This window comes from Labeo rohita, chromosome 5 (genome assembly GCF_022985175.1).
Source record: "Labeo rohita strain BAU-BD-2019 chromosome 5, IGBB_LRoh.1.0, whole genome shotgun sequence".
Lineage (NCBI taxonomy): Eukaryota > Metazoa > Chordata > Actinopteri > Cypriniformes > Cyprinidae > Labeo > Labeo rohita.
This window is the reverse complement of record NC_066873.1, coordinates 4960405-4975751: the sequence shown is the minus strand read 5'-3', so window position 1 is coordinate 4975751 and position 15347 is coordinate 4960405.

Sequence of the window (15347 nt, the reverse complement as noted above, 5' to 3'; positions counted from 1 at the left end):
CTTCTTTTCTCTCGTCTTAGCTGTGCTCAGTGATACACACTAGGCAGGGATTTGAAAGTCTGGCGGCGTGGGCATATCGTTCCCCTAGCGTTTTCGGACGCAGCTCGAGTTCCCGAAGGGGAACATCCCAGGTTACGTATGTAACCATGGTTCCCTGAGGGAACGAGAGGCTGCGTCTCGAGCCATACTTCCGGCATCCCTGCAGCTCTTGCTTCTCTATTTAGAAGCTGCCGGGTGCACGCACCGCACGTGCTTTTAAGCTTCCTGGTCTCTACGTCACCCCGCCTGTGACGTCTCGCTTCTCCATTGGACTGTATGCACACGTGTTTCAGAGCATGGTCACGCTGGAGGCATTCCCCTAGCGTTTTCGGACGCAGCATCTCATTCCCTCGGGGAACCATGGTTACATACGTAACCTGGGACGTTCTTTCTGATGGTCCTATGGATGAACAAGGGGACAGTGACTCTGAAGGCAAGTCAGAAAATGACAATGAGATTGAGTTTGAGAGTATTCCTGATAACAGACAGGGGCTAAGACAGAATCCAACTATAAGTCCCCCTCAAAGATCTGCTAGTAAAAGAAGAGTAAAACCTGTGATCAGACTAACTTATGGTGAGTCAGGCAAAGGTAAAGATCACCCAATTACTATAGTGCATAGAGGAATTATAATTAAAGTTGGGTAGATTTAATGTTTAAAAAGAAATGGTAAAGTAGATCCTCGCAGAGTTGATTTAGGTGTTAAATGTCTGATGAGGACATCAGGACAATTAAAAAGGGTGTAACAGTGAAGAAAAAATACTTTTTTTTTTTTTTTTTTTTTTGGTGTCATTTGTTTAAATATTGAATGATGGGTCAGATCAAAGGGGAGGGAGGTGGAGTTAAGAGAAAAGCGAAAGCAAAGAGAGTGTGAGTCAGAAAACGGTAGCACTGATGTGAAAAAAAAGAACATGTACAAATAGATTTGGGTCTTTCAGAACAAAAGCCAGGTACTAATTTATACTGTTGTAACAAAGGTGATGTAACAAGGACTGTCAGCTCGAAGTCCATAGTGTATATCATCTTGCTGTAAGTCAGCCTGTGTTTAGTAGCCTAGATCGTTCTGTGTCGTTGGCTAAATCAAAGGACGTCAAATGAGCATTTTTGGAAACTGTACCTTTTGTTTAAGAAAACTTTATGGCGTTGGACAGAAAACTGGATAGCGCTCTGAGCTACCAGGTGACGTTCAGAGTTCCTCTGGCCCGAGGGAGTAAACGTGTAACCGGCATCGTAGGTCCACACTATCGGGGTTTTCCAAGTTTGTGTGCATTCAGTGGGACGCCACTGAACATATCATTGCGCTGCATTCCATCACATCTTGCTCTCATCGTCGGACGGTAAACAGGGAGAGACCAATTCCGATTGAGGTACAAGTTTTGCTTAGTTTCATTTTTGGGAACAGCTGGATCTTCATTTGTGGGCCCCAACGAATACAAGCTTGCAATAGGTGTAAGGACTGTGTTTGTTTTGGGAAAGTGTCAAATTTAAAGAGACATTAATGAGAGTGAATTTTAGTTTGTATATCTGATTATTTTATGAACTTTAACACCTTTCCTTAAGGTAGTTTTATTTTATTTTACATTCTATATTTGATTGACGGTACATAGCCTTTATGGAAAAAACAGTCTTGGAGTGATTGTTTAAAACTACGGGTACATAATCATTTGTTGAATTACTGTGAAACTTGTAGTGTACAGGGCATGTAACTAGGGGAGTTAACCCATTGTTATGTAACCTATATAGTAGGTAGGGAAACTTTAAGGGTAGACCGTAAAAAGGAGAAACACAGTACTGTAAGTGAAGTGAACTCAGGGCGCTGTCTTTGTAATAAGATATATATATATATATATATATATATATATATATATATATATATACATATATATACATATATATATATATATATATATATATATATATATATATATATATACATATATATACATATATATATATATATATATATATATATATATATATATTTATGGCGATATTACTTGGGAATTAATGTTATTTATTAATTTGTTATTTTGTCATTTGCGTAGTTACGTTATCTATTAAATGTAATTAATGTAACTGTGCTATATTAAAATATATTACAGTTTAACTGGAATACAGCAGTAGCATATAAATGCAACATAAGTTAATTAAAAAAATATATATATCTATATATATTTTAAACAACCACCATTGAGTCATTTCCCTACTGACCGGAATTCAAATATTCACTCTGGTCTGAAAGTCAATATTTTCCTGGCAGTCCCAAGCTCTCGACAGAGTGGCTTCAGCGCTTCGGCCCTGTGATGCTCCTATAACTCAACAACCAGAGGCATTGGGCAGCCGTTCTCAGCTGTGGAGCCACTGCCAGTTACTCGTGCCAAAGATTTGAGTGTTGTGTCCTCTTCTCGTTGCTGTGGGTATTCAGCCCATTCACCCCTCTCAGCGGAAGGCAACGGGAAAAACAAGAGAAAATAATGCACTTCCGCTGGCACTGGGAATGTTGTTTGGCTTGGGCTCACGAACTCTTGTTTCTTTAAGTAATGGGCTGGCAGAGCAGTCAGTGTGCACGACTGCCACGCTTCCCCTGTGATCTTTAATCACTGATGAGCTAAATATTCAAAAAATAAACACGTATAGCCATTCTTCAGAACGGACAAGTCTGTGCTTGAACACAGCATGCAGATGTAGAAAGAGAACTTGCTGGTTTTGTTTTAAAGATGCTATATACAATTTGTGTCTGTACTGAAGAAAGAAAACATAACACATTTTCACATATTTAGAAAACATACTAAGTTGAACTGAAAAACAGTTATTCTACTTTGAAATGTGCATTCTGTGACAGAGTATCTGTTTTTGTTTTGGCCTGTGTGACTCCTCCCACTGCCAATTTACCCAATAATATTTCAACAGCCCGGGTTGCCAGTTGGCATTAAAATACAGCGCAATGCAGGCATGTAAGTGAGCAAATGAACTGAGTCAGAGATCGCAAATTCTACCTAACCTAAAAAGCCTCAGCTTACATCTAAAAGGCTCTATGACCAGAGAAATATTAAACACGGATAAAACAAATACAAGGCTTGTCGCCTTGTTGAGCGATGAGACTCTGGAGGAGGGGGCAGGAGAAACAACTGTACAATATTTTGAATTTGGACTGCAGTGTCCATTTCAGCCGCTAGCTTTCAATTTTACATACTGCACCTGTAATATAATGCATAGTTTTAAGTAGCTTCAACAATTCCTGGAGATGCAATGGAAAAGTTGTCTAGCACTGCAGTGACAGGTAACAATAAGCAAACATGAAAGCTAACAAGTGTTTTATATCCCAAACCCCTTTTACTTTGGCATGCAACTCGAATACGAGCATTCAGCCAGCATCAAGCACTTAAAGCTGACAATTATGTGCAATTTAGATGAGGATGACTCCAATAGAGGGCCAACTGAGAGATGGTCTGTCTTTCTCCATCTGTCAAAGTCTCCTGGTTCATGTCCGTAGGGGTCTATTGTGTAAGAGGTTTTTACAGCAGTAACTGAATTATAAAGGAGCCCCAAAACACCTGGGAGGATGAGCGGCACTGTGGCATACATTCGCAAGCTTTTGGATGGGATTGATGGCGTGCACTTAAGTTGTGTTACCATGCCGCTTCTGGTATTAATGTCTTGCATATTTTGCTCACCTACATGCATTTGATTCTTTTCTGGAGGTGTGGGAAAAGCCTCTCTGCTGGGTTGGCAATCCTTCCACAAAAGCGGCATTAAGCATTCAGGAGCTCCAGATTCTGCTGAGTGTGAACAGACGGGTCTTAGGTTGGCTGCTCATGCATTCTGGTTGATATCTTATTAAGGCTCTAATTTATGTGAAGTCAAGCCACACAGCTTTAAGAACTAGGACTGACGCAGCCTGGTAATTGTCATCTTGGCTGCTGGAAAGCTTTTTAAATGACAAAACAAACTTTGCAGACATCGTTTTAGATAGACAAGATCTGTATTTGAGAATGTTCCTTTACATCCTTTAACCCTTGGTACTAAAATAGTGTTGCCCAGTTTTATTTATTTTTTATTTATTTTGTAACTCACATGTATTTATTTATTTGTTTGTTTGTTTGTTTGTTTTTTTAATAAAACACAATTGTGAGTTATGTCAAAATTGTGTGATATAAACTTGCCAATTCTGAGAATATATTAGTTTTTATATATATGTATATATATATATATATATATATATATATATATATATATATATATATATATATATATTTATATGTATATTGTATATTTTTTTGTATACAAATGTTTAATTGGCCATTGCAATCACTACAACCACAGGCTGTATTTACTTTAGTAATGTGCTGTAATATACACTGCAAAAAGTAGAAACATCGAAATTAATTGGTTTTATTCAAGTCCCAAATATTAGCAGCTCTTTAAGGTGAAAATTGCAGGTTACCACTTTGTTTATTAGGGCCAAATGACATCACTGAAACTTTTTTTCTTTATCTGTAAAGCTGCTTTGAAACAACCTACATTGTGAAAAGTGTTGCACAAATAAATGTAAACTTAACTGAATACTTAAGTTTATTATAAATAAGTGAGAATATTCAACTTGTTGGGGTATGCGAAAAATGGTATTACTACAAGAAACCTGCTACACAACATAAAATCTCTTATAAGCCCTAATAAACTTTGATATTCAGCATGAAACGAACTGCTGGTATGAACCAAATCTCTGTTTGAAATAATTCTGCAGATCTATTCATAGATGTGGACTGACTATTTTTCTCAGTAGGAGCTCTCACTGCGAGCAGAGCTAAATGTCAGTTTGTTGTGCTCAAATGGAAAAGAAAATATTACATGAGTTTCCTAACCCTGAAACTTTGAACACTGTATCTAAAGCATTCATTGAAATGATTGAATTCTGCTTTTTTTTTGTCAATCTGACCTCAGCTGAACCCTATTCAGTCTATTCTGTTGTCCTGGAGAATTTAGGCTTTTGAGAAAAATGTCAGAAAATGACAGTGATGGACCTTAAAATGCCATTGTCTGCATAAACATGTATATTGCAAAAAAAGTACATGCCTTTTTATATTGATAGTGCATACTTTTCTCTAGCAAGTAAAAGGCCTCTTAGTATTATTATAAAAGCATTCCCCTTTAGCTAATGCTACACAAGTATTTCTTGCTGTGAAATCTTTTCTGATTTTTATAAAGAAAATGTAAGAATAACTTTTATATTATTAGTAATATTTCAAGATGAACACAAACTGGACTGAAGCAGCTTCGCTTTACTTGATTATCCAAACATCATTCTGTAGAAAAATCAGTGAGCCTCACATCTGACCATCAGGCTTTTGAGGAACGCTTGTTTCCAGAAGCTTTATTTTCACTGTTCCTTCCCAAGCCTCGAAAACACCTCAAAACTTTTGAGAAATGTTAATTTGTTTCTCTCTCAATCATCATTGTGTTGCATTGCATTATATGTTTTGATCATTTAAATATCATCTTACTAAGACATATTATCTGGGATAAAAAGTGATGACTGATATTTATAGAATTGTATGTCAGTATCTACTATACTGTTATAAAGATCCCAGCGATTTCTTGCATTTCATGTTCATGTACAGAAACAGTATTACAAACTGATCTAACTAACATGAAGATATCCAAATATTGTTGCAAGTTCTGCCATTACCAACACAGTTCAACGAAGCATAGCTTCTGGTTACTATGACATTAAGTAAATCATGTTCTTGATTAATTCGCAGAAGTCGTTATTCCACCACCTGATCATGTAATGATCAACAGTTCAACATTGTCAATCCAATGTGATTTGAACAACAGATGTGCAACAAAGTTGTTATGGTTTCTGGAAATAACTGAGACTAGTTAGTTAATGATGCATCATCCAATTGTGGTTAAGCAGTGGTTGAGTTACATTGTTGTCTGGAAAACACAACTCATTTTCATCTATTTTTAATGCAGTTTCTTTAATGCTTGCTTATGAAACCGTAGCCAGAAATGAAAACTGCAGTAGGGGTTACGCTAAGAGGGTTAGATTTAGTGAAAATGCATTGCTGAAATCCCAGTCAAAACAAATCATGAAAAATAAAATAAACAACTAAAGCATACCAAAGCTGTTTTGCTGGTCTTGCTGGGTTTAGCTAAGGTCTCCCAACCAAATCTGCTGAAAAAATCTAAAAGCATTAAAACAGACAAACCTGGCCAGCTTGGGAGACCGGATACATCTAGCAAACTGGATTTGGTTGGTTCAGGCTGTTTTATTGTATTTGTATTGATTGGATATAGTGTTTGTTGGTCGATATATCTCATCACGGCAGTAGAGAACTACAGCATGTTATATTCTTGCTGAGTTTTTGGCTCTTGTGGAGATGTCTAATACATACAACCTCTTGACCTGTTGTGTGGTTCATTACTGCCATCCTGTGTTTGACAACCACAGTCTTTCTGTATTGTTCTCTTTTTATTGTTCTAATAAAAACTATCTTCTTGCAGCCTGTCTTCAAGATTGTGTGTGAAGACATCAGATAGGATTCATTCACTTGCATGTAGCCTGTAATTTGTGGTGTTTGCCACTTTTGATGCACCCTTAAGTCATCCAGCACTGTTCATGCGGTAGACATGAATGATTCATCAGGTCGTGCCGCTTGTTGAGAAGAGGTTTGCTGCTATTTTACTAAGTGACCAGACGATTTGCACTGGTAGACATTAAAATAAGAAAAAATGCATAGACTTACATAAAAACACTTGTGATAAGACCCCAAGCAACCACCTAGCAAACCGTCATCATCTACTCTCTCTCCCTCTCATTCTCTCTCTCAAAAAAAAAAAAAAAAAAAAAAAAAACTATAGCACTAGCCTGTCACTATAGCACTAGCCTTTCAAAATGCACTAATATATAGCTTTAAGGCACTAATATGCAACATTTATATGTAAATAAGGTACAAAAGTGTCCCAAAGGCACTAATATATATATATATATATATATATATATATATATATATATATATATACCTTAAAGGTACTAATATGCACCATTTATAGGTAAAAAAGGTACTGTGGCCCAAGTGATGGCTTCTTTTTATGAGAGAGAGTGTAGCAATCACCCACAACACCCTAGCACCCTAGGTCTCATTGTTTATACATAGGTATTTGTACACAACACTCACAGGTATTGACAACATCTAAAACATGAACATTCTTACATATTATGACAAATACATTTGTATAGTTGCAACTGTAACTTTTTATAGATCTGTTTATAGATCCTTTAACTGCTTTGCCTCAATAATATGCATACTTTTAGTTTTTGTTTTTTTTTTTTTTTTTTTTTTTTACAAAAATGGTAACATTATATGAAAAGTTAACTTGCTATTAAATTGTTTTATTTATTTATTTATTTATTCATTTATTTATTTATCCATGTAGATAATTCATGAAATGCCATGCTTTTTAGTTCGTTTCCAATCCTTAATATATACAGTACTGTGCAAAAGTTTTAGGCCACTAGTATTTTCACTAGCTAAAAAATGGTTTAAAGTAAGTTATTTCTATCTTTTGCTGTAGTGTGTCAGTAAAAAAAATATCGGTTTACATTTCCAAACATTCTGTTTGGCATTAATTGTAATAATGTAGTGAGATTTTTGTTTGCACAAGGAGTCTGACAACAGCCAGTGCTCCACACTGATCTGATCTCACCATCATCCAGTCTTCCTGGAATGACATGAAGACACAGAACAAACTGAAACAGAGTAAATCCAGAAGAACTGTGGCAATGTCTCCAAGATGCTTCAAGAGACCTACCTGCAAAGCTACCTGAAAAATTTTGCGCAAGTGCACCTAGGGCAAAAGCTGCTGTAAACGCAAAGAATGGTCGCACCAAATGTTGATTTCATTTAGCTAAAAGAAGGTAATTGATAAAGAAAATCTATTTATGACAGCATCCTCATTTTACAGCATTTTTACACAAGTGCCTAAAACTTTTAACAGTGCTGCAGCTTTGCAGGTAGGTTTCTTGAAGCATCCTGGAGACTTTGTCACAGTTCTTCTGGATTTACTCTTTTTCAGTTTGTTCTGTTTCTTCATGTCATTCCAGACAGACTGGATGATGATGAGATCAGATCTCTGTGCAGAGCACTCGCTGTTGTCAGACTCCTTGTGCAAACAAAAATCTCACTGGATTATTACGATTAATGGCAAAATGAATGTTTAGAAATGTAATCTGATATCTGTCCTACTGCAGAAGACCGACTTTAACTGACTTTAAACCATTTTTAGCTGATGAAAATACTAGTGGCCTAAGACTTTTGCACAGTACTGTATATATATATATATATATATATGTTTACTTCACATCGACATTGCTGTCCTCGTTTTAATGCATTGTGTGTGTGACATTTTGACCAGTCCTCACTTTCTGAGACCCCTTTAAAGGCTTGTTTGAGGGTCAAGACTTGGTTTTAGGGATAAAGTTATAATTGGGTAAAGGTTAGGTTTAGGATAAGGGTTTGAGTGAGGCACTTATTTCTAATGGGTATGATTAAGGTGAGGAGCTAGAGACTGCATTGTGTCAATGTCCTCACAAAGATAGGTGTACTGGACTGGGGGTATGTGTGTGTGTTTCTACGCCCCAGAACATTTCCCTCCTCTATTAATTTTGGTCATGTGACTGTGTCTGTAACAGTAATGTCGTAGGGTGAGAAGTTAATATGTACTTAACAGGCTCCGTACTATCAATCTGCTTCATGTCTGTCTTAGAGTCTGGCTTGCATGTTCACTTGCAAGCCATTGGAAATGTTGGTTAAGTTTCAAATCACACCTGAGATGGAAGCTGCCATATGGATGTGTGAGGTAAGATCTGCCAAGATGTGGAGTCGGGCTTTCCTTAAAAAGAAGTGATAGAAAAAACACGAGGAGGTGTAGAACTGGCACACAGAAGAGTGAAGTAAAGCCTCGATGTGAAGAGCCTATTGTGCTGGTAAAATTACGATAATACCCTACAGCAGCGGCGCTAAAAATCAAGCGCACTTAAAGCGGTTCCCTCTCCCCTGAGGTCTGCGCACAGCTGCTCCACCTGCTGAGCCTCGTTCCACACCTCGTTCTTTCACCATACCTGTGAATATCAAAAGATGCTGACGGCCGTAATTAACTCCATCATGCCACACTTAAAATCAGAGAGAAAAGAAAAGCCGACAAAATGACCCATTTTCATTTTATTCAAGCTGGCCGCCTGTCGTTGAGCTGGCGCCACTCTGGCTGTACGAGTTTAAGTGAAAGCGGTAAACAGTAATGACAGCAATCCAGAAAACTCAGAGCTGGTCCATATTGAAAGGGTCACTGTGTTTGCACCTGAACAGATGGACTGGAGGGATTCATAGGAAACTGAGGATATACACACCAGAGCTATGCAAGCCTGAGCTTGTCTCAAATCCCACCAGAACACATAAAAGCATATGCTTGACATAGTTATTCTTTTGCAGTAAAAAAGAAAAATGCTGTTTATGATGAAGGGGCTAAGCTAGTTTGTGATTCACATATTTGGATTCAGATGCATATGCTGCTTCAGGCATGCATTTGTGTGAGCAAAAATACAAAATACTGAATGACTCTTTGGGTACAAAAGCATGTCCTTGGAGACCAAAAGCATCTTCAGTGGCATGGAAACAGAGTAAGAATTTGTGCCCATTATGGAGTTTCTTCTGAAAGAGGGTGGCAAAAATAACTGCACTGCTGACCGCTGCACATCAGCGAGAGCTCTCATATTCCAGTTGACCTTTGTCACATTCACACGACACACTGAGACACAAAGGCCTCTGTGCTCCAAAGAAGAACATCTTTGAAATACAGTACAGTGGTGCTTGTGTAACTCCTTCATCACATATTCGGACTCCTTTTTAGATTTTTTTTTTTTTTTTGTAATACATATTTAAAAATGAACAAAACATACATACACACATACATTCATACATACATACATACATACATACATACATGAATAAATGAATGAATTAATGAATGAATGAATAAAAAATAAATATAATATAATATCCATGCTAAAAGTCAGCTGGTCTTTAAAATGAAGTGTTCAAAAAAAAAGTCAAAAAAAGTGTTCATATATATATATATATATATATATATATATGAAGAGTTCAGGTGCAAGACCAGCTAAAAAAAAAAAAAAAATCTTGCTCAAAAATGAGATAATGATACTGAGTGAATGCTCCTGACACATAGTATACGTCCATCAAACTATATATATATATATATATATATATATATATATATATATGTACTAAAATAACTAAAATATATACTAAAATAACTAAAAGTAGTCTTTTTTCAAAATATGAAAAACTGTGATGCGATGATTATGAAACGCGTCATCAAAGTATTGTGAAAAGGGTCCATAAGCATGATTCTAGTCATGATCCTCCATATTTCTTGTAGACGTTTGTTCCAAAGATGTGAGGAGAAGGTCTTTTAGTCACAGAGACACTTTCTCTTTGTGTTCTCTTGACCTGATAATGCCTGTTTCAATATCAGCAGGATCACACCCGCATGCGGCAGATGTTCACAGTCCTAATTCTGTTTGCTTCACAGAGGAGGAGAGGGAATTGAGCAGGCAGTCATGCTGCTTGTACAGATGAAACAGCTGGCTCTCCTCTCCTGCTCATGGAGTAACATATTAGCCATACATAAACCGCTCGTTCGTCCGGATACATGTGCATCAGCCATCAGTTCTTCTGAGTGGTTGGAGAAAATTTCATCAAAGTACTGGAAGCTGAAAAGATCACCGCTGACTTTACCTCGATGCTTACTTTTTAACGATTCGGTCTAAATCAAGCCTGTTAATCTCAAGTGAAGCTGAAGATCGTGATTAGCTGTTTCAGGAGGGTTTGATTAAAGGTGCTCCTTCAACCCACTGCTGGTTTCAAATGGCATGGATTGTGGAAAACACTATGGATGATAAAATAAAATAAAATAATTGACAATCAGCTAAAAGACTGAAACTGTTAAAAGTGAAAATAACAACAGTAAAATTATATAATATTATAACAAGCTATATAAAATAATAAATAAACAAGATGAAGCTATGCAGAAAAAAAGGTTGTAATATGTTGTTTTAATCTGAAACATTTTCTAAATCTATGGCAAAAATTTGAATTTGTAAATTAAATTAAATTAAATGACAATCAACTGTGAATGAATGAATGAATGAATGAATGAATGAACGAATGAATGAATGATTTATTTATTTATTTACAAGTTATATTTTTGTTCATATGTATTTCAAACATTTATGATTTAAATGTTGCTTGAAAAAAAAAGTAAAGTGTTAATCAAACCGTGAACTCTAGCATTTAACATGGAAAAATCAGCAGGGACTTGATTTTATTCATCAGGAATTGACTGGATCATGAAAAGTGGGTGTTACAAACCAATATCAAAGTGGTTGAAAGATGTTCACTAATAAATCATGTACAAAAAGCAAACTGGGTCAAAATTGATTTCACATTAATTTGAAGTCTGAACAGAATAATCAATGTGTTGATGAGGAATACCATAAATTATTCTGGTTGCAAACCTGAGTAGCCTATACGGTCATTGTTGTTGTTGTTGTTGTTGTTTTCATAACAGCTCAGAGTATTTTTTTTTCCTTGTGTTTCCATAGCAACTAGGAGAAACAGTAAATTGGTCAAACGGTGTTCTTGTTTTGATCTCAAACTGGGCTTTGAATAGAGAAGAAACCACATTAACACAAGAGTGACCATCACTCTGCTTTATTCTGTAACAGTCAACTACCATCCTCTGTAACTGTACAGGATGTGCACTGTCTGTATCATGTACAGCATGTACACTGGTGTCTCTTTGTGATCTATAGGACTGTTGTATTTATAAACAAATATAGTTGAATCAGCACACTGTGACAATCAGTGCTCTTCAGAATGACATGATGTAATACACTGAAACCCCAGCAGGCAAATTGAGTTTGCTGCTGTTGGGCAGATGCAGGATAAACAGGGCTTTTCATTTGATGACAGAATTTAGCATTTTATAAACAACAGAAAGCTTTTCACATCATACAGCACGTAGGGACAGGGAGAAAATGTAGCACACAAGTGTCTTTAGTCTCAAATAATTTCTGACATATTGTTGTAAGCACATTAAAGCTGTCTATTTAGTCTGTATGCTGCTGGTTATAAGTTAACATGGCTGACAGATGATCAACCTGTTGATGGTACAGTGAATACCATATATGTTTTCATCTATGTGAGGCCAGAGCATTTCTAATGCAGATTAAATAAAAAATAAAAAAATAAAGCTGCAAGCAGCAATTATCAGGGCTGAAGTGCTTTAAGGCATTTAAGGCTTCTATGACACCAAAACATATCCATGATGGAGAATACGTTCACAGACAGACACACATACAGAAATGAAATGGTTAAACTTTTATATTAATACTCATTAACTGCAGTGGTTTTATTGAGGTTGAGTTAAAAACAGGATTTCTTTTTTTTTTTTTTTTTTTTAAGGAACAATTTGGTTGACAGCAGTTGTTGATAATATGACAATATGGTATGAAGATCTAGTGTATGTGTGAATATATGAACATTTTCTGCAATTTGAGGTAACTTACCATAGAAATATGTGTTTTTGAAGGCTTTTTTAACTGTCATAGAACCACCTATGGTCCGAGCTCTATAAAACTTTGCATGCTTGTATAGAATCATCTGATGCATGTGCTCACTTAGTTTGGTGACATTTTTGTTTAGGGTGTATTGACTTTTGGGTATATTTGGACACATCCTTTTCTAAATGTTAAACCGTTATAGCTACCCAAAGGGTAAAGTTCAAGACGTTACTAACAACTTTTGGATAATTATTGATCTAGAGCAGGGGTGTCAAACTCAGTTCCTGGAGGGCCACACCCCTGCAGAGTATGGCTCCAGCCTTAATTAAACACACCTGATCCTGATAGCTATTCAGGTTCTTCATGCTTATTTTGACAACTACATGGTTTGTGTGTCAACCATACAGGGTTGGAACAAAACTGTGTGGTGCTAATAATGCAGGGAGAGGAGAACATGGCAGATTTTTCCTGAGTTTAATAAAACGCCTCGACACACTCGTCCACATACATTGGGATTGCACAAAGAAAAATGTACACAAGCATGCATCAACTCAGATCACAAACAGAAAGGAAATAAATAAATAAAGAGAGACAAATGCCAGTAGAGCGAGTCATCTCTTTACCTTTCCAGGACGTACAGAAGCACGTTATGCATATGTGCAGTCTGCCACAAAACTACCCTAAATGCTCTAGTGGCCTTTACAACATCATATGCCATTAACCGTGAGAACACTTTATACTACAGTTAAAAGTATTACAATACCAGGAAGGAAGATCAGGTTGTTGATGCTTGCCTGCCATTCTCGTTCTGTCTGCGTAGCATATGTGAATGCGTTGATGATGTGTGCTGTCTGCGCGAATAGGGTGCACAGAAGTCTGCAAATACATATGTTGACAGGCAGGTACGCCAGTCTATTGTAATGTTCAGGCCGAGCATTTTGATTGGCCGAACATTTCTTGGTTCTACGCCTTCCGCAAAATATATAAATATAAATAAATTTAGAGCACTTAACGTAATGATTGTTACCAGGATGTGAAGAGACTTTCATCAGCATATCAAAAAATGTCTCTGAAGACAATCACCTATTGCACCTTTAACTATGCATAAATAAAGTAAGCTAAGCTTACTGACACTGGGGCTTATTGATATGGGGACAATTAGGCCATGTTTTTCGAGATACGCTACTGTCCTTAAAAACGCTAGTCACACTTTGGACAAAGACACTGCATACCAATTTGTAAGTTGATTGGACAAATGTTTATTTATTTATTATAGTTTTTATATCTACCCCCCCCCCACCCACCTCTTTCTTACAGCACCACCAAAATGTGTCTTTCCATTGAAGAGTTATATGCATTTTAGTAAAAGTGGCTCTTGCCTTTATAAAGATTTGGTGGCCGTTTTTTTTTTTTTTTTTAATGGCTTGTTAAAATTTCCACTTTTAGGGTATGAGCCAAAATGCGATGTTTTTGTGTTTGTCCCTTTCAATGCAAATGAGACAGTGTTCCCGGCCCCTTTTTCAGAAGAGGGCGGAGCTTCAAGAGCCAGCAAAACCAAAACAGGGTGCACTGAAAATGTCAGACACTAGCAGTGTTTGGCCAAGGTGTTATATGTTCGACTCGGAATGAGTTTAAAAGTCAGTCATCTGATTGTACTGTGCATAATAAATGCACATTTAAAATTTACACAGACAGGGAGAATGTTGTGATAAAAATAATGGCATAGCTGGTCTCAAGGTGCCATCGCATGCTATCACAAACTTTATAAATCCCACTTGTGATTATGAGCTAGGCAAATTCAAGCGGTCGACTTCACATTGCTTTCATATGCAATTTTTAACTGCCACATTCCTATTTACGATCATTTTGGTAGCACGTGAAGGCAGCATCAGTGAAAACAGACAATGGTAGCTTTAGCAACCTCAGTCTTAAGCCCCAGTCAGACTACACAATTTTAGCCCGATTTTGCCAGGATCTGCTTGTCGTAGGATGTTGTGGGGATTCGTATACGACAATAGGCGTCGGGACGCAAGATTCAATCCTTTCATGTCTGTAATGCTTCACGACGTCACAGAAAGACAACAGTATATATATATATATATATATATATATATATATATACATCTTCATGCAATCCAGACTTGTGTCCATTGTAGGCATGTTGCGATTGTCAGTGTTACCACCGGTTTCATCATGCGCCCACCACGGCACTGCCCCCCCACAGTCGTTTTGTTTTTTTGTTTTTTTTTTGTCGTAATAAAAATTATTTAGTTAAATTAGAGAACAGTCAGTACAATTACAAACAAAACATGGCTGCATGCAATGTACTGAACAACAGTCGCATCAGAAATCCGCGGCAGGAGTCAGATTTCATTTATCATGTGTGGAGAGTGAGTCGAGATGACGAGTGAGGTGAGAAAGTCAAGAAGTTTGCAAAAGCTTTAGTTTCAAAAGAAATACAAAAGTGCCTGCTTTAAAGGGGTCATCGGATGCCCGTTTTCCACAAGTTGATATGATTCTTTAGAGTCTTAATGAAAAGTCTGTAATATACTTTGGTTAAAAATTCTCAATGGTTGTGTAGAACAACACCCATTTTACCTTGTCAAAATGAGCTCTGCAAAAATCATCGCATTCTGAGGGATTGTTCTTTTAAATGCAAATGAGCTC